Below are 21,347 nucleotides of genomic sequence, written 5' to 3'. Positions count from 1 at the left end.
AATGCATTAGCCAGACATATTGACATCCATCCAGACCACACTTTTAGATTTAGGGCAATTGATTGTATTAACAGTGATGGTAGAGGTGGTCCAGAATCATTATTGCTTGAAAAATTAGAACTATTCTGGCTACTACGAACTAGGGCATGTCTACCACCTAGTTTAAATCAAGTTTATACTATTACTTGCATACTTAAACTGAAAAACTTGCTGAGTTAGTTTAAAGTAATGGTGATAAAATTATGTATTCATATATTTTATATTTTATAGTACAATACATTTTACATACTTCTTATTCACATATGTATTTTTAGGATATATATGTACTTTTAGATACATTTACACACATATTTATACTTACACACTTTTATTATTTATGTAACAAGAATTGTTTTGTAGAATGGAGTTTTTAAAAGTTGTTTTTAATGGTTGTTTTTAATATTATTTGTTAATAACTGTTTTTTAACAAGTGTTTTAAACAAAATCTCTGTAAAATTAGCATTTTTAGTATCTTTGGATGTTAGTGTAACAGTTACAGAGATCGTGAATGACTTTTTATGTAATACATGTATTGTCTATGAAACATACGTATTTTAGCAAAAAGTGTAACTTTAATTTACAATTTCATCTTTCAGTATAGAGGAAAGGAGTCAATTATGTCAATTAGTGATAATTAGGGGAGGGGTTCTGAGTATATTTAAACAACACTGATTGTTATAGACCGTTTGCCTGAAGCAGTCTCTTCATTGTAAGGGACGAAAAGCGCTTTGCAATACTGGATGTAATACTGGATTATCGTTGAAATTAAAGTTGTGGTTCACGTTGTCCTCATGCCTCTGTGTGTTTCCTGATTTTTACAGTTTGTCTACTTTCCTGGTTTGCAAAAAATTATCTTACCTTTTATGGATAAGCTGTATTTTTTAATGGAGCCTCTGATGAAATCATAACTTCCTGTATCATTAAAATATGTTGGAGGTATATGAAGTTGAAAATCCATTGCTGTTGTTTTCAAAATGTTGAATCTGAATCTGTTGTTAAAGCAGTTACTTTCAATAGCATCACCTTCAGAGTTAAAATAAGCAAAGTATTTTCACTTACTCTGTGTACCTTCCAGACAACAGTACGATTGTGCACTCCAGTAACAAAACAATTCAGAACGATGTCAGCACCTTCAATTTCCTCCATGGTTATAATGGTTATCCCTTGAGATTTACCTTAGGGACACAAATAAGAAATTAATGGCTATACTTCCTTGTGGTATGTAACTAGTAATTTGCAAATTTGTATCTGTATCTTTAAATAAACAAACTAAATATATATGTGTGTGTGTGTGTGTGTGTGTGTCTGTGTGTGTGTGTGTGTGTGTGTGTGTGTGTGTGTGTGTGTGTGTGTGTGTGTGTGTGTATGTGTATATATATATATATATATATATATATATATATATATATATATATATATATATATTGTATGTGTTGAGTTATATGAGAAGTCATCATGTTGTATCAGTCGGTTACTTAGAAATTGCCACAAAAAAACAAAGCATTTAAGTTCATCTCAAATAAGATGAATATTGTTGACTTTATTTGAACTTTTCTAATGTAAATATATTATTCCTGAAATTAATTGGCAGACATTTGGGCTCTTTATTTTGAAAGTACACACTTGCACATTCTGTGATAACCATTTGAAACGTTAGGACTCAGAATTCAAAGTCCCAGAATGTGGAGACTGACTGACCAATAATCCATACTTACATATACTATGTCCAAGCTTGTAATTTCTAATAATATTCCAGGTTTTTATGGGTATGGTGATTTTAGTGCTGTTATTTAAGTTTGCATGGCTTGTGGGGTGTGGGAGTCTTGCCCCCTGCAAAAAAGAAGTTTAAAAGGGAAGAGTGATTTTTGACATTAGCTCTTCTCATGTATTTTCAGTCTTTCTTTTTTTCCGCATTTCAGAACTCATCAATTTTGAGTCCCAAAATGTCAGTAGGCACACAGAGACAACACCTGCCCAGTCATTTTTGTAGATGCATTACAGTTATCTCTTCTTATTATTCTATTTTTTTTTTTGATCAGGATACTGTCATATGATAAACAATAGAGCTTAAGAAAAGCTTGCATCAGACATGAACAATTTAATATTCAGGTAGCTAGACAAGCTTAATGCTGTTTACCATTTCATATAACAGGTGTCAGAAAGGAGTACAAAGGCACGTTTCATTGATCGTTGATACTACAAAGTAATTTTACTGAAAACCTGTTTCAGTGACAGTAGAGTTTGTACTTTCTTTACTGTTTTGTGATAGTGCCCATAGAGAGCTTTTGTATATGTGTTTGCAGCTGTGGGGTGGGGGGTGTCTACACACACATAGTCAGAGCAGAGGATTTACTCCTGCAACAAATATATACTATGAGATTCAATGGAAGTGGCTTTCATAGACTTACTATCATGGTATTGTCACCTGCAGAATTTCTTTTTGTGAGTCAGCATGAATCCCACACAGGCTTAGCTTTCAGGAGACTACATAGGGTGCATTATTCGTCCATAAACATATGCTATGTTCCCAGTGGGAGTGGGTGTGCACCACGTTTCAGCTCTGAGCCCACTGCTGTTTATATTGGTAATGGATTACATTAGCAAACAGGTTGGAGGGGACAGATCAACACAGTTGTTGTATGTAGACTATGTGGCATTACAGGCAAAATCTGAGAACAAGAACTTCAGCAAAGAATATGGGAATGGAATGCAAAACTGAAGGCACATGGGATGAAACTGAGTACAGATAAAACAGATGTAATGGCAGCAAATGGTGGAGTTAAGAGGAAACTGAAAATTTTAATAGAAGAGGGAATAGTGGAAGAGGTTAATAGCTTCAAGTATCTGGGAGAGATAGTTGAAGAGAAGGGAAGTCAGAATTAGGAGGTCAAAACTAGAATGGGAGGGGTCACAGTCAACTCCAAAAAAGTGTCAGGCGTAGAATATGACAGAAGACGGTGCGGTGGTGCAGTGGTAACATTGTCACCTCACAGCAAATTTTCAAATTTCCATTTCTTTTTACAAGTTTGTACCTGTTTGATTCTTATGGACTTAATTTTGAAAAACAATTTTATATACTTTCAGGGTGAGTATTACAGACAATTAAAGGATGTAGCCATGGATGCACATTGTGCCCCCTTATATATACCAACATTATATTATTCAGTTGGGAAAATAAATTCATTTCCAATTCCCATTTCAAAATTTTGTGGAATCACTATGGTCGTTTTTTGGACATTTGTCTTTTTTGGAATGGCACTGCTGACCAGTTCCTTGAGTTTTACGAATATGTCTCACATACCACTGATGTTCTAAAATTTACTTACAAAATAGAAAGTTCCCAACTTAGTTTTTTAGATGTGAGCATACAGAGAACAAATCAGGGGTTGAAATCTAAAATTTATAGGAAGGAGACCTTTTCTAACACCTACTTGCATTTTTCTAGTTCTCACCCCTCTTATCAAAAGAAGGCAATTGTCAAGGGTCAGCTAGTAAGAGCTAGCAGGATGACCTCAGATGAGACAGATTTCCAGATAGAATGTGAATTTATTGCAAGTATGTTTCGAGAAAGAGGTTACCCCGATGATTTGTTAGAAAGACTGATACAAGAAGTTAAAACAGCAAGGACCACAAGGTTTTTGCCTATCCTGGGGAATTCAACAAAAATTTTTGGCAACACCAACACTAAAAACAATTCTCCAGTAGATATAAAACACTATAACTCAGCTTTGACTATCACTTTCAACGGCGAAACCAACGTAGTTAAAAATATTATTAATGACGAGTTGAATAGGTTTGCCAGTTTTTCAGATTTGAATCTGAACTTTGAGGATCCCTTAAAAGTAGTATTTAAAAAAGGGTGGAAAACAGGTCACGCATCTCTCAAATAAGTTGGGTACACATAAGTGTGGAAGCTGTCATTACTGTGTCAACATCAATGAAAGTGAGAAAATATATTTGAAAAGTAGAGGCAAAATTATCACCACTAAAGGATTTGCAAATTGCAATACTTGTGGTTTGGTATATATGGTGACCTGTGTCATGTGATTCCTTTTATATAGGGAAAACTGAGAGAAGGCTGAGACAAAGGGTGTATGAGCACCTATACGACATAAGGAAGGAAAATACTAACAACACTTTGTTTAAACATACTTTAACATGTAAATCTGCAAAATTCCTATTCTTTGTCATAGAGGTATTACCCCCGATCACAGGGGTGGTCCTTGAGAGGCCTCTTTAGAATATAGAGAGTTATTTTGGCAATTAATGCTTGAGGCTAGCAGTCACCCAGGTTTAAATGAAATGATCTCTCTAAAACCTGTATTAAAGTTGAGATCGGCCAAGTTATAACTACTCACCCATATATCAGTTGTACTTATATATATATTTTTAATATATTTTTTTATACACATTTTTATATTTTTCATACATATATGTTTACATGTTTTTCAAACATTTTGCACACAGGTACATTTTTTATGTATTAATTAAAATGTTTTTTAGAGCATACAATACTTATATACATTTTTACTATGTATTCCTGCCTGTAAAGTTTTTGTTTCAGCACTAGATGGTGATATTGTTTCTTTGATTTTGTTAAGAAATCTGTAATTTCAATAACAATAATGTTAATTGAATGTATTAACATTTTAATTAGTTAGGAGACACCATTGGTAGATTCAAATAACATCTGACTTATAAATTTAGCATACTGAGCACTGTTCAGCTTTTCTGATGAAGTGCATGTTGACGAAAATGCGCTGAGAACTGTAGCAGCGTTATTGTTTTTGTTTCTGTTCTGTGAGGTTTGTTCGTGGAGTGAAAATAAACATCTCTTGCTGATCTGCTGTGCCTGTCTTTTGATTAAACTTATTTATGTATTTAATGTGTAGCCTGACCAACCTAGAGATGTATTTAATTAGTGGCCTGACTGACCTAGACATGCATTTAAGTTGTGGGCTCACCAACCAAGATATGTATTTTAATGCTTGGCCTGAGTGACCTTAACATGCATTTAAGGAGTGGCCTGGCCAACCTAGACATGCATTTTAGGTGTGTTCTGACCAACCTGGAGATGTATTTGAGATGTTGTCTGATCAATCCTGACATGCATTTAAGGTGTTGCCTGACTGACCTACACATGCATTTAAGGTGAGGCCTGACAAACCTACACATGCATTTTAGATGTGACCTTTCTAAAGTATACATGCATTTATGGTGTGGCTTGACCAATCTAGAGATGTATTTAAGGAGTGGCCTGACAAACCTAGGGATGTCTTTAAGGTGTTGCAAGACCAACCTAAAGATGCATTTAAGATGTGGCCTGATCTACCAGGAGATGCATTTAAGAGGTTATTTAAAGTATAGCCTGACCATGCTTTTAAGGTGTGGCCTGAGACATATTTAAGATATGCCTGACCAACATAAACATTCATTTAAAGATTGACCTGGCCAACTTAGAGAATTATTTAAGATGTCATTTGAGAAAACTAGATATGCATTTAAGGTACAGCCTGATGAACCTAGAGATGTATTTAAGATGTGGCCTGAGCAACCTGTATATGCCTTTAAGGTGTGGCCTGACAACCATACAGATGCATTTAAGATGTGGCCTGACCAGCCTAGAAATCTGTTTAAGATGTGGAATGACCAACTTAGAGATGTATTTAAAGTGTGGCCTAGTCATGCATTTCAGCTCTGGTCTGACAGACCTAGAGATGTATTTAAGAAGTGGCCTGACAAACATAGAAATGTGTTTTAGGGTGTGGCCCAAACATCCTGGATATGACTTTAAGTTGTGGCCTGACAAACCTAGACATGCATTTAAGGTGTTGCAAGACCAACCTAAAGATGCATTTAAGATGTGGCCTGATCTACCAGGAGATGCATTTAAGGTGTAGCCCTGACCAACCAAGACATGTATTTAAGGTGTGGCCTGACCAACCTAGAGATGCATATAAGGTGTGGCTTGACTGACCTAGAGATGCATTTCAGGTATGGCGTGACCAACCTAGACATGCATTTAAGGTGTGGGATGACCCACCTACACACACATTTAAGGTGTTACCTGACCAACCTATAGATTTATTAAACATGTGGCTTGACTGACCTAGACATGTATTTAAGATGTGGAAAGCAACCTAGAGCTGTATTTAAGATGTGACCTTACCAACTTAGCAATATATTAAAGGTGAAGCCTGACCAGACTAGACATACATTTAAGGTGTTGTCTGACCAGTCAAAAGATGTATTTAACCATGACTTTCACTCTAAAATCATTAATTTCTCAATCATTTCCAGCCCCTTTTCAGACCACAATTCATTGATACTACAACTTCAAAATGGGTACAAACCATTGATCTTTAACTCCAGAAATCCAGCATATATAACTAAAATTAAAGAGTTCAAACCCTGGTTATTATCTGAATTACAGTTCTTCTTAGATATTAATTACACCACAGAGATAAATAAAATAATGATATGGGACTCATTAAAAGCTTACATATATGGTAAAACCCTAAATTGGTATAAAAAAATCAGAGAATGGGATTCTGAATTATTAGATCTACAATCCAAACTTTTGTCAGTCTACAATCCAAACTTTTGTCAGTAAAAGCTGAAAAAAATCAAAATCATTTGGAGATGAAAAAGAAAGTAGATGTATTAAACAATAAATACAACAAAATTCTAGCACATAAAGCTAGTTTAGCTTTAGAAAAACTAAAAATTAGTACATTGGCTACTTCTCCCAAATATCTATATAATTTATCCACAAGAATCAAAATACAATCAAAAGCTAATAACATTAAAAGTACTTTCCATGAAAAGAAAGGGAAAATGTTTTGGATATAGGTGACATTCTTGGTGCCTATAGAAATCACTGTATGAAACATTTCCAAAAAGAAAATATATATATCAGTCAATTAAATATTGATGAAAAATGTTCTAATATAAAAAAATACCAGAAAAATTAAAACTAAGTCTGCAAGCACCCATATTCTACAAAGAAATTACAGATACAATAAAAAAAGGGTACAAATAATAAATCTCTGGGTATAGATGATATAATTATGGTAATATATAAACTTTTTTCTTCAAATATACTATACTTCTTCCAGAAAACTCTATTAGAAATTCAGTCACAAGCTTTAATACCACCGTCTTGGAGATATTTCTTAATCACAGCAATCCTAAAGGAAAACAAATCCCCAAACCTCTGTACCTCATATAGACCTATATCATTATTAAATAATGACTATAAGATGTTTATGACAATATTAACTAACAGAATGAAAATACCACTATCCAAAACAATAAATAATGATCAAACTGGATTTATATATCATAGACACACACATGACAATATTAAAAGGATAATTTCTCTTATAGATTATGTTAATAAAGAAAATAAAGAAACACTCATAATTGGCTTAGATATAGACAAAGTCTTTGATTCACTAAATTGGGACTATTTATTCAAAATCCTAATGCTGTTTGAATTTCCTGTGTCCTTTGTTCATCTCCTAAAGAATATATATACAAATAATTTAGTGTATGTCAAGTTAGGTCCTTTTACCTCTGAATCTATACATATAACAAAAGGCATTAAACAAAGATGTCCCATGTCACAGATTCTATTTGCTCTGGCTATTGAAATATTGGCAGATTCAATTTGTAACAATATAAAAATCAAAGGAATATATGTTTTTGCACAATACAGTTCTAAAGTAATGCTATTTGTTGATGACATATTATTAATATTATCTAATACAAGAGAGACATTAGAAGAATTAAATATATGAATTGACAGATTTCACATGACTTCAGGGCTCCATTTCAATAAATCAAAATCAAAATTTTTATTTTTAAATAAAAAAAAAACTGCAGACTAAGGGGGAGCACATCACAGGGAAACAAGAGTCTACCGTAAAATATCTAGGAATTGAGTTATACAAGGATAATAATGAATTGGTCTAAAAAAACTAAAATAATATCATGAATACAGTTAAAATCTCTGGGGAAAAATGGAACAAAATAATATTAACATTTGAAGATAGACTACAGTTAATAAAAAAAAGGTTTTATTGCCTAAGATCCTATATATATAGCATTGGCAATACAACTGTTACCAGAAAGGAATATACTTAAAGAAATAAATTCATGCCTAATAAAATTTTTATGGTTTCCCAAAAAAAAAAAAAAAAAAAAAAAACAGAATAGCTTTACTACATCATATCAGACCATGGAAGCTGTAAGGATTAAACTTTCCTGATATAGAAACATATATAAAAGCATCAATGTCTAAAATAATCTCAGATTGGATAAGTCCAAATTACTCTGCAAATTGGAAAGACTTACTAACTGTAATATCAATAATTTAATTTTATTTGCAAAATAAAATTTCAAATAACAGATAAAAACAATTTGCCATGGCACATATTATGTATTAGTATGCAATATAACATAACTAAACCCACTAAAACTTGTATGATTAATTATTACATTGACTAATTTAGGAAAATTATTAATGCAAATATAGATTTAAAATCTGGTTTGATCTGTTAACACCATTTATAGTCACAAAGAACTTTCCACATAAAATATATAGAGAAATTATTAATTCCTGGGAACAGAAAGGATTTGTTTGTTGGCTTCAAAGTATCACAGACCTAAACGTTTTAGATATGCAAGTAATAAAAACAGCATACAAAATTCCACAACAGGACTGGCTAACTTTACAGAGTATTCTGTCATATTTGCAAGATTTAAGTAGAATAATTAACAATTCTTCATGTAAAGAAATACCTAAATTTACAAAATACATATATGAAATCATATATAATGACTTTGACATGGAAAACAGTATTTCAAAATTTTACAAAATATTGATAAACTATAAAACAACACCCAAAACCTCATATTGGAAATATATTACAAAAGGACACTTGATACAGTTAACTGAAGATATTAAAACAAATATCTTATTATTGATAAAATATACATCCTTTACACAATACTGGAAAGTTTTTAATTGGAAATGCTTGCCCAGAGCATTCTTAATCCCAGATAGAATCAGTAAAATTAGTTCTTCCATAAAAGGAATATGTTGGAGATGTGAGCAAGTACACAGTGCAGATTAGAACCACATTTTCTTTGATTGTGTTAAAATTAAGCCATTTTGGAATGGTATTAATAACTTTCTACAAGCTTTATTTAATGAATCATTTTATTTAACTAAAGCTCTTGTATTATTAAATGTGAACGAAGGTCCTCATTTGACTAGGTCAAACATGTTTCTAGTATGGATTATACTTGCAATTTCAAGGAAGTGTATAACAAGAAGCTGGAATACAAACAAAATATCAACTTTGGAAGACTTTTACAGCCTACTTAAGACCACAACATTATTGGAAATTAAAAATTATCCAAAGCCATTTATCAACAACTCTTGGGGAAAAGTCTTATTGTTGATTGACACTATATAATAATTGATCAGACACTCTGATAATGGATTGGACATACTTATAAAATAACTGTATACATTAAGATCTGTTACAGTGTCAGGCTAATATAATAGTGTACATAGTTATTTAAGATGTTATGTATAAATACTATGGAATTCATTCAAATGTATTTGAAAAATAAAAACAATTTTGAGAAAAAATATGTATTTAAGGTGTGGCCTGATGGACCTAAGGATGCATTTAAGGTGTGACATGACCAACCTAGACATGTATTTTAAGTGTGGTCTGACCGACACAGAGCTGTATAGCCTGACCAACCTAGACATGCAAATAAGTTGTGGACTGTCTGACTTAGAGATCTATATAAGATGTGGCCTGACCAACCTAGAGATTTATTTAATGTGTGGCTTAATCAAACTAATCATGTATTTAAAGTGTGGCCTGAACAAGCTCCACAGGCATTCTGGTGTAACTGACCCAGAGATGTATTTAAAGTGTGGCTTGACCAACCATGACAAGTATTTAAGATGTGGCCTGATATACTCAGACATGCATTTAAGGTGTAACCTGAATGACCTAGAGATGTGTTTAAGATACATCCTGACTGACCTAGACATGCATTTAAAGTGCGGCCCAAGCAACCTAGACATGCATTTAAGGTCTGTCCTCACTGACCTAGTGATGCATTTAAGATTTGGGCTGCTGACTATCCTGGCATGCATTTAAGGTGTGGCCTGACCAGTCAGAGATGCATTTAAGATGTCACCTGAACAACCTAAATATGTATTTGAGGTGTGGTGTGAACAAGCTAAACATGCATTTAAGGTGTGGGCTGATAAACCTATTAATGTATTGATGGTGTGACCTGAGTGAACTACAGATATATTTAATTAGTAGCCAGACCTACCTAGACATTCATTTAAGTTGTGGGGTCATCAATCTGGAGATGTATTTTAATATTTGGCCTGACTGACCTAAAGATGGACTTAAGGAGCTGCCTGAACAACATTGACATATATTTAATATGTGGTCTAACTGACCTAGACATTAATTTAAGGTGTGGCCTGACCAACCTAGATATGTATCTCAGGTATGGCCAGACCAGTCTAGACATGCATTTAATGTCTGGCTTGACTGACACAGAGCTGTATTTAAGAAGTGGCCTGACAGACCTAGACATGCATTTAAGTTGTGGCCTGACTGACATAGATATGTAGTTAAGATGTTGTCTGACTAACCTAGACATGCATTTAAAGTGTGGCCTGAGCAACCTGGAGAGGTATTTAAGATGTGGTCTAATCCAACCTGGAGATATATTTAAGATATGGCCTTACCAAATAAGACATACATTTAATTTGTAGCCTAATGAACCTAGGAATGTATTTCTAAGGTAAGCACTAGGTAGCAAAGAGGAGTGGTTTCTGGATCTGAAATTGAAGTTTATTGGCTATTTGGGCAGTTTTTCTATTCCTTTCAACTTTCTGGTTTAAAAGCCCGTGTTTGCATTGGTTTTTACTTCTTTAAGCTCCACAGATTCAGTTTTGGCATACTGCAGACTACAAAAGCAACAGAAAGGAGAAAGAGAGACTCCCACCTGTGAGAGATGCACTTATATAGCCAAACTGGAAGCAAAGCTCTCTTCACCTAAGACTGGACTAGACAGTCAAGAGGAGAAGGTAATCACTTGCACCACACCACACTCAGCACATAGTCCCTCAAAACCTACACCACCAAAACACACACATAGAAACACAAAACACACACCTATGTTCACGGAGGCTCTCAGTAAAAACCTGCCCAAGCAACAGGGACCTCCAAAGCAGAAATACAAACAACCTCCACCCCCCAACACAACCCAAATGACACATAGCCCACAAACTCAGTGTGACACTCAACCACAGCCCATAAGGCATAACAATGTACCCAAAATTCTAGTCATAGGTGACTCTATAGTCAGGCGCACTGATGTTCCACTCACCAGGCTAAACAAGGAGAAAGTTACTGTCAGCTGCCTGTCGGGTGCCAGGTTCCACCACATAACCCATGCACTCAGGTCACTCCACAACAAGTACAAATATGATTCTGTTATTGTCCATGTTGGTGTGAATGACCTGAGATGTACCTCCCTGGACTACATGAAAAGGGACATGGAGGAGCTGTTCGATCTTGTAGCCCAGGCGGGTATGACCCTAGCCCTGAGTAGCATCCTTCCATCACCCAGAATGATACCACAGTACAAGGACAAAATGGTTGACTTCAACAATTGGCTAAGCTTCTGGTGTCGATCTAAGGGGATCCAGTATCTGTCTGCCTGGGATGACATGATCGACAAACCACGATGCTTTGCCAGAGATGGCCTGCACCTGTCGCCCCTGGGATTCCGGATACTGGCTAAGGCTCTAGCCACTCCTAGAGTGCCTTTTTTAGGCAAGGTTCAAATGACAAATATACCACCGTAACAGGTACAAGCAAGAAGAATCTGAGAGTATTGCTAATCAATGCTAGAAGTCTAAACCTCAAAATGCACTCACTTGACGCACTCCTTAAAATGGAGAACATCGACATCTGTGCAGTGACAGAGACCTGGTTCAAGGCTCCAGAGAGTACCCCTGCATTACGAGGCTATAATTCATACCACACCTTTCGGCCACTTAACTTGGACCGAAACACTAAAGGCGAAGGTGTGTCCATATTCATTAAGGATATCCACACCTCCAGGCTAGTTGCTTAGCATAATGCATCCGAGATTATCCAAGTGCAGCTAACTCTGGGCAAGACCGCAATCCAGATTGTAGCTTGCTACACATCCCCCACCATGCCCCAAGATTCCTACTTCTCATTTCTTGATACACTGGAAAATATTAGGGTACAACCTAACACCCTAATAATGGGCGATTTCAACTACCCCACCATTAACTGGGAAAACTACTCATGTACCAACTCTTGTGCTCAACGTTTTCTGGAATTCATAAATTTCAATGCCTTGGATCAACTTATCCACACCCCCACCAGGGGCAGCAATATCCTACACCTGGTTATTAGCAACATGGGTAACCACACCAGAGGTCAATTCCTTGTTGGTCAGATCCAACCACAAGCTAATCACCCTAGACAAGCACATTCTTCCCCCCACCCCCATTAGGGAAACCACAGTAAACAATTTCTCCAAATCCAACTTCAAGCTTCTTAAGACAGAAGTGGCAAACTTCATGACACTCATGCTGACAAATAATAGAGGTATGACTGCTGAATCCTACACAAATGCACTTTATAAGCACTTACACGAATGCATGGATCATGCAATCCCTAACAGAACCAAGATGCTATCCTCCAAAAAAAGGAAGCCAATCTGGTGGTCCCCTGCCATAAACAAACTCTACAAAAGAAGAAAGAAACTGTTGCAAAAAAGAGTAAAATCCCATGATTGGAGAAACTCCCTGGTCAGCCTCAGTAAGAAGCTGAGATCCCTCATAAAATCATCCAAAGGTAGTTACGAAAACAAAATCGCCACTGACTCTAAAGACAACCACAAAGCATTCTATAGCTATGTCAAGAATCTCAATGGCAACACTCAGATCTGCACTGAGTTACAGCACAATGGCACTAAATATGCAGAACCAACTGATATTGCCATCATCCTGGCAGATAGGTTCAGTGCTAACTTTACCCCCCTGTCATCCCCTAAAGGGCCCATCTCTATACCAGAAAAATGCAAAGTTCATGTAATCATGGCTGCACAGGTAAAAAAAGACACTCTCCAAAGCCAAGAACACAGCATCCATGGGACCTCACAGCATCCCAAGCTGTGTTCTACATGAACTACAGAATGAACTGGCACCCCAACTAAGTACCATGTTCAATCATAGCCTCACCTCAGGCTATGTGCCCACTGAATGGCGCACAGCGATGGTTATCCCACTCCACAAAGGGGAAGCCACCACTGACCCCGGAAACTACTGCCCCATTAGCTTGACGAGCCTGGTCTGCAAGGCTATGGAATGTATCGTCATGGAACTTATAAACAATGACATTGGTAATCTCCAAACTCAGGACCTCACTCAGTTTGGGTTTGCAAAAGGCAGATCATGTCACCTAAACCTGACAGACTTCTTTGAAGCAGTCACCAAAGCTGTAGATGAGAGTAAGGTGGTTCACACAGCCTATCTAGATTTTGCCAAGGCTTTCAACACCATCCCTGACTATGGAATTATAGAAAAACTCACTAGACTAGTATAAATCCCTATGTCAAAAGATGGGTTGCCATCTGGCTCACTGACAGAACCCACACTGTGAAAGTAGCAGACTCCAAATCCAGCTTCAGACCAGTGACAAGTGGAGTACCACAGGGTTCAGTCCTGGGTCCTCTTCTGTTTGGTATCTACTTGTCTAAAGTACAGGCTAACACAGAAGGTCTATGGTTAATGAAGTTCACAGATGAATGCAAACTAGCAGACATAATCAAAACTCCTAATGATGTGGACATCCTACAAAAGGGCCTCACTGAGACAGGTTCCTGGTGTCGAAGCCATGGCCTCAAGCTCAATGCCAATAAGTGCATTGTCATCTCTTTTGGTAAAAACTCTGTACCCATGAACTACCACATAGATGGTAGTCTACTTAACACTGAAAGTGTGATATGAGACCTTGGGACACAGGTGGACAGTAGTCTCTCCTTTGATAATCACATCACCACAGTAGTCAGGAAATCCTTCTATGTGGCACACCTCATCACAAAAGGTTTCTCATCCAGGAAAAAAGAGGTCATTATTCCCCTCTACCCGTCACTCATTAGACCCGTTAGAGTACAATGCCCCTTTTAGTATGTACCTCACAAGACATCTACAACAACTGGAAAGGCCGCAGAAATACCTCACAAAGAGGATTACTGGCCTCAAACAAATGCCCTACACAGACCATCTCAAAAAACTGCAGCTTTACTCCATCACATATCGCCTACTCAGAGGCGATCTCTGCCTAACACACAAAGCTATGTCAAACCCAGAGCTTTTGGACATGCTCCACTTAAATAAATCTCAATCCCTACAAGCTACACGCTCTAGGGACCTAAACCTTGTCACCACAATAAACAGAATATGCTAGAGGGATAGATTCCTGTCCCAGAGACTTCCCATACTCTGGAACAAACTACCTATCTATATCAAACAAAGCTCCTCATTAGCACTCTTCAAGAAAAATCTTGATGATTGGATGGGAGATAGGAAATTCATCCCGGGGATCACTTCTGTGGCTCTGCTCGACAGTGGCACAGGAAAATAATTTTCTTGGGTGGCGAAAGCCAGGGTACCTTTTGGCTGGGCTTATATAGGCCCTAGGGCCAATAGCCTAGTACCTACCTATGAACCTAAGTGCCTCCAGTTTGATTTTTCCTCTAATTATACTGCTATCTGCACTTTAATTAAGTCATTTTTTCATTTAACTGCATTTATTTAAACTGCATTTGCATTAATATTGCTACACACTCAAGTGTGCTAGCTTGCACTGCATTTAAAGTGATTTAATTACTCTTTTAACTGTTTTTTCTGCAAAAAAAAAACAAGCAAACAAAAAAGCTTTAAGCTTGTTTCCTACCTTTCCTTTTACTAGAGTAGCCCTGATACAGATTTGCTGTATCCAGGACTGTTTTGCAAGTTTCTAAGTTCCCCAGACCTTTCTGTGTTAGAGGGAAGCCTTCCAGCTTATCAGTGAGAGTGGTAAGCACTAGGCAGCCTATCTACCATAAGACAAGTGAGTTTTGGTTCTGAAATTGTAGTTTATTGGTCGTTTTGGCAGTTTTGCTATCCCTTCCAACTTTCTGGTGTAAAAGCCCATGATTGCATGGGTTTGCCCCTTGTTTAAGTTCCACACATTTAGATTTGGCATGCTGCAGACTACAAGACCAACAGAAGGAGAAAGAGAGAATCTAAGTGCCTCCATTTTTATTTTTTCTGATTATACTGTTTTCTGCACTTGAATTAAGTCATTTTTTTCATTTAACTGCATTTATTTAAACTCTATTTGCATTAATATTGCTACACACTCAAGTGTGCTAGCTTACACTGCATTTAAAGTGATTTTATTACTGTTTTAACTGTTTTGTCTGCAAAAAAAAAAGCAAACACAAAAGCTCTAAGCTTATTTCCCACCTTTCCTGTTATGTGAGGCAGAGCCCCTCACTGACTCTGTTCAAGAGAAATCTTGACGAGTGGATGGGAGATCGTAGGTTTACCCCAGGAATCATCTCTGTGTCACTGCTGGACAGAGGCACAGCAAACTAATGGGTATAGTATTCTCATCCTAAGGGGTGGTGAAAGCCACGCACACTCTGGCTAGGCTTTTAAATGCCCTAGGGCAGATAGCCTAGTATGAACCTATGAACCTATGAACCTAATAGAGTAGTCCAGATATAGATTTGCTGTATCCAGGACTGTTTTGTAAGTTTCTAATTTCCCCAGACAATTCTGTGTTAGAAGGAAGCCTTCCAGCTTATCAGTGGAAGTGGTAACCACTAGGTAGCCTACCACAAGAGGAGTGGTTTCTAGCTCTCAAATTGTAGTTTATTGGCTATTTGGGCAGTTTTTCTATCCATTTCAACATTCTGGTTTAAAAGCCTGTGTTTGCATGTGTTTGTGCTTGTTTAAGCTCCGCAGATCCAGTTTTGGCATCCGGCAGACTACAAGAGTAACAGAAAGGAAAAAGAGAGATTCTAAGTGCCTCCATTTTGATTTTTCTGATTATACAGCTTTTATCACTTGAATTAAGTCATTTTTTTCCATTTAACTGCATTTATTTAAACTGTATTTGCTTTAATATTGCTACACACTCGTGTGCTAGCTTGCACTGCATTTAAAGTGATTTTTAATACTGTTGTAACTGCTTTTTCTGCAAAAAAACAAAAAAACAAAAGTTCTAAGCTTGTTTCCCACCCTTTCTGTTATTAGAGTAGTCCAGATACAGATTTGCTGTATCCAGGGCTGTTTTGTAAGTTTCTGAGTTCCCCAGACCTTTCTGTGTTAGAGGGAAGCCTTTCAGCTTATCAGCTTGAGTGGTAATTACTAGGTAGCCTATCTAACACAAGAGGAGTGGTTTCTGCCTCTGAAACTGGCCGGTTGGACAGTTTTTCTATCCCTTTCAACTATCTTATTTAAAAGTCCAGGTTTGCACAGGTTTGTGCTTGTTTAAGCTCCATGAATGCAGTTTTGGCATCCTGCAAACTACAAGAGTAACAGAAAGGAGAAAAAGAGACTCTAATTCCTCCATTTTGATTTTCTCTGATTATACATCTACTGCTTTCTGCACTTGAATTAAGTTGTTTTTTCATTTAACTGCATTTATTTAAATGTATTTGCTTTAATATTGCTACGCACTCATAGGTTCATAGGTTCATAGGTAGGTACTAGGCTATCTGCCCAAAGGCATTTATAAGCCTAGCCAGAATGTGTTGGCTTTCGTCGCCCCCTTAGATTAGTTCCCTGTGCATCTGTCCAGCAGAGCCATTGAAGTGATCCCCGGGGTAAACTTTCTGTTTCCCATCCACTCGTCAAGGTTTCTCTTGAAGAGTGCTAGCAAGGAGTTCTGCCTAATGTAGATTGGAATCTTGTTCCAAAGCATGGGAAGTCTCTGGAACAGGAATCTATCCCTCCAGCACATCCTATTTATTGTTGTGATGAGGTTTATAACCCTAGACCGTGTGGCTCGCGGGAATAAGGTTTTCTTAGGTGGAGCATGTCCATCAATTCTGGGTTAGACATGGCCTTGTATGTCAGGCAGAGATCACCTCTGAGCAGGTGGTATGCAAACGAATACAGCTAGAGTTTCTTCAGTCGAGCTGCATAGGACATCTGTTTGAGGCCAGTGATCCTCTTGATGAGGTACTTCTGTGGTCTTTCCAGCTGTTGCAGGTGTCTTGTAAGGTACATCCCAAATGGGGCGTTGTACTCTATGATGGGTCTGATGAGTGATGAGTAGAGGGCCACAATGACCTCTTTTGATCTGGATGCAAACCCTTTTGTGATTAAGTGGGACACATAGAAGGATTTTCTAACCCCTTTGGCAATGTGATTATCATAGGAGAGATCACTATCTACTTGGGTCACCAGATCCCTTATTATGTTTTCTGTATTTATGGGACTACCACCTATGTGGTATTTTTTGGGTACTTTGTTATTTCCAAAGGGAATAACTATACACTTTTTGGCATTTAGCTTGAGACCATGATTTTGACACCAGGTATCCGTCTCAGTGAGACCCTTTGGAGGATGTCTGTGTCAGCCGGTGAGTCAATTATAGCCCCTAGTTTGCAGTCATCTGTGAACTTGGTCAGCCATAGTCCTCCTATGCTTGTCTGTACCTCTGAGAAGTATATGCCGAACAGGAGGAGTCCTAGGACTGAGCCCTGGGGAACACCACTTGTAACTGGTTTAGAGTCAGACCTAGCTCTTGCAACTCTCAACATGTGGGTTCTGTCTGTGAGCCAATTGGCAACCCATCTTGTGACATAGGGTTTATGTTCAGGCTGGTGAGATTGTCTATAATACCAGAATGGGGAATAGTGTTGAAGGCCTTTGCGAGGTCTAGGTAGACCATGTGTACCACCTTTCCCTCATCTATAGCCTTGGTAACTGTCTCAAAGAAGTCCACCAGTTTTAGGAAGCATGATTTGCCCTTAACAAAGCCAAACTGGGTAGGGTCCAGTGTTTGGAGGGTCCCAATGTCTCTGTTAATGAGTCCCATGATGATGCACATGATAGCCTTGCAGAACAAGTTAGTCAGGCTTATAGGGCGATAGTTCCCAGGGTCTATTGTGGCACCACCTTTGTAGAGCAGAATAACAGTTGCTATGCACTACTCTATGGGAACATAGCCTGTGAAGAGGCTGAGTTTGAATAGTGTGTTTAGATGATGGGTTAGTTCGCCTTTGAGCTGATGTAACACGCAGCCTGGGACACTGTCCGGTCCCATTGATGCTGTGCTTTTGGCCTTGGAGAGGGCTATTTTAACTTGAGTGTCTGTGATTTCAGGGGATCTACATTCTTCTGGTATGGTTATGGGCCCTTTTGGGGGTGAGAGGGGGGGTGAAGTTTACACTGAACCTGTCTGCCAGGATGTAGGCAATATCGGTTGGTTCAGTATATTTTTTGCCATTCTGCACTAACTCCAAGCAGATCTGATCATTGCCACTTAGATTCTTGACATAGCTAAAGAATGCCTTGTGGTTATCTTTGGAGTCCTTGGCAAGTTTTCTTTCAAAGCTCGCCTTGGATGATTTTATGAGGGGTCATAATTTCTTGCTGATACTGATCAGGGATGTCTTCCCTTCTTGGGATTTTATTCTTTTCTGTACTAGTTTCCTCCTTCTATAGTATAGCTTGTTTATGGCAGGGGTCCACCAGACAGGTTTCCTTTTGTTGGAGGAGTGAGTCTTGGTTTTGCTTGGGATAGCATGATCCATGCATTCTTGTAGCTGCCCATAGAATGTATTAGTAAAGGATTTTTCAGCTTAGACAGTGTTATCCTTTAGCATGGGGGCTTTGAAACTTTCCATCTCCATCTTAAGTAACGTGAAGTTTGCTTTTGAAACGTTTTTTCATAGTGGTTTCCTTGTCCAGGGGTGGGGGCAGAATGTGGATATCCAAAGTGATTTGTTTATGGTCAGATGTAACCAGTGAGGAGTTGACCTCCGGTGTGGAACACCAGTTGTCCATGTTGGTGATGACCAGGTCCATTATGTTGTCACCTCTGGTGGGAGTGTTGACCAGTTGTTCCAGGGTGTTTGAGTTTACAAATTCTAGGAAATGTTGGGCAAGGGAGTTAGTACTTGAGTAGTTCTCCCAGTTAATGTTTGAGTAGCTGAAATCACCCAATATTAGGGTGTTTAGTAGGATCTTTATGTTACCCAGTGTTTCCAGAAATGCGGACATGGTGGGTGATCTGTAGCAAGCTACAATTTGAATTGCAGTTTTGCCCGTTGTTAGTTGCTGATGGATAATCTCTAAAGCATCGTGCTGTGCCACTAACCTGGAAGTGTGGGTATCCTTGATGAATATGGCTACTCCCCCGCCTTTTGTATTTCAGTCCGGATTCTGTTGCCAAAATGTATGGTATGAGTTGTAGCCTGGTAGTGCTGGGGTGCTCTCTGTAGCCTTAAACCAGGTTTCTGTTACTGCACATATATCGATTTTCTCCATACTGAGGAGTACCTCGAGTGTGTACATTTTGAGGTTTAGACTTCTGGCATTGAGTAGTATTACCCTCAGATTTTTGTTACTTGTGCTATTTAAGGTGGTGGGTTTGTCTTTTGAGCCTTGCCTAAAAAGGCACTATGGGGATGGCAAAAGCCATGGCCAGTATTCAAAAGCCTAAGGGTGTCAGGTGCAAGCCGTATCTAGCGAAGCAGTGTGACTTGTTGAGCATGTCATCCCAGGCAGTCAGACACAGGATCCCCTTTGAATGACACCAGAAACTTAGCCAATTGTTGAAATTGATAATTTTTTCTTTATACCGTGGTATTATTCTTGGTGATGACAGGATGCTACTCAGGGTCAGGGTCATACCGGCCTGGGCTATGTGATCAGAGAGCTCTTCAATGTCTCTTTTCATGTATTCCAGGGAGGTACGGCTCAGGTCATTCCCACCAACATGGACAATGACAGAAGTCGTATTTGTACTTGTTCTGGAGTGACTTGAGTGCTTGTGTTATGTGGCGGATCCTGGCACCTGATAGGCAGCTAACAGTAATCTTCTCCTTATTCAGTCTAGTGAGTGGGATGTCAGTGTGCCTGACTATAGCATCACCTATTACTAGTATGTTGGTATGTTATTTTGCCTTGAGGGCTGTGATTGCGTGGCACACTGTTTTTGTGAAGTATGTGTTTCATGGTTTTGTTGAAGTATGTGTTTCATGGTTTGTGTTGGTAGGTGGAGGTTGCTTGGATGTCTGCTTTGGAGGGCTCTGTTGCTTTTGCAGATTTTTATTTAGAGCCTCCAAGTATGTTTTCATGTATTTATGTGTGTTTTTTGTTGGTGCTGGTTTAATGGGTCTGTGTGTCACTGGTGATGTGATGCCAGTATTTCCCTTCTCCTCTTTACTGTCTGATCCAGTCTTGGGTTGAGAGAGCTTAGCCTCCAGTTTGGCTGTATAATTGCATCTCCCGCATGTATTAGTGTTTGGTGGTAGGAGGAGAGGGTTGTCTGTGTACATGAGGCAGTTGTAACATTGCCTCAAAATGCCCAGATTCACTAGCTGGACTGGAGAGTACACCTGAAACTGCCCTTTGGACATGCCTGGATAGGTACAGTAAACTGTTTTACTGAATGGCTGGTAAGGTCGAATAGAGAGCTTTGTCTTTCTGTAGTGCTAGGGTTTATAAGTGCTTGCTATGAGTTTTGAGCAAGTGCCAGGCTGAAAAATGAATGGCTTGAGTGCTTAAGTTGAAAGTTTGTCTTGTTCCAAGAGAAAAATTGAAGAGGAGACTTTGTGGAGCCGGGAATAGTTATACCCTAGCTAATGCGGTTTTTATGACAGGGAAATTAAAGAGATAGAAATTAGCCCAAAATGGCCAATAAACTACTACTTTCTGGGCTGAAACCACTCCTACAGGGACAGATAGGCTGCTCAAAACTCCCCTCTCTCACAGGTGAACAGAGAAACTTCCTTCTACCCAAGTAAGATATGGGCAAACACAGAGATTTGTAACACAGCCCTGAATTCAGCACTAACCCGAAAACTGGACTATACTAACTTAGAAAGACAGGAAACAAGTATATATATATATATATATATATATATATATATATAGATATATATATATATATATATATATATATATTTTTTTTTTTTTTTTCAGA

The sequence above is a fragment of the Protopterus annectens genome, chromosome 5.part0, assembly GCF_019279795.1.
Source record: "Protopterus annectens isolate FY-2018-M chromosome 5.part0, PAN1.0, whole genome shotgun sequence".
Classification (NCBI taxonomy): Eukaryota; Metazoa; Chordata; order Ceratodontiformes; family Protopteridae; genus Protopterus; species Protopterus annectens.
Note: the sequence above shows the minus strand (reverse complement) of the source record.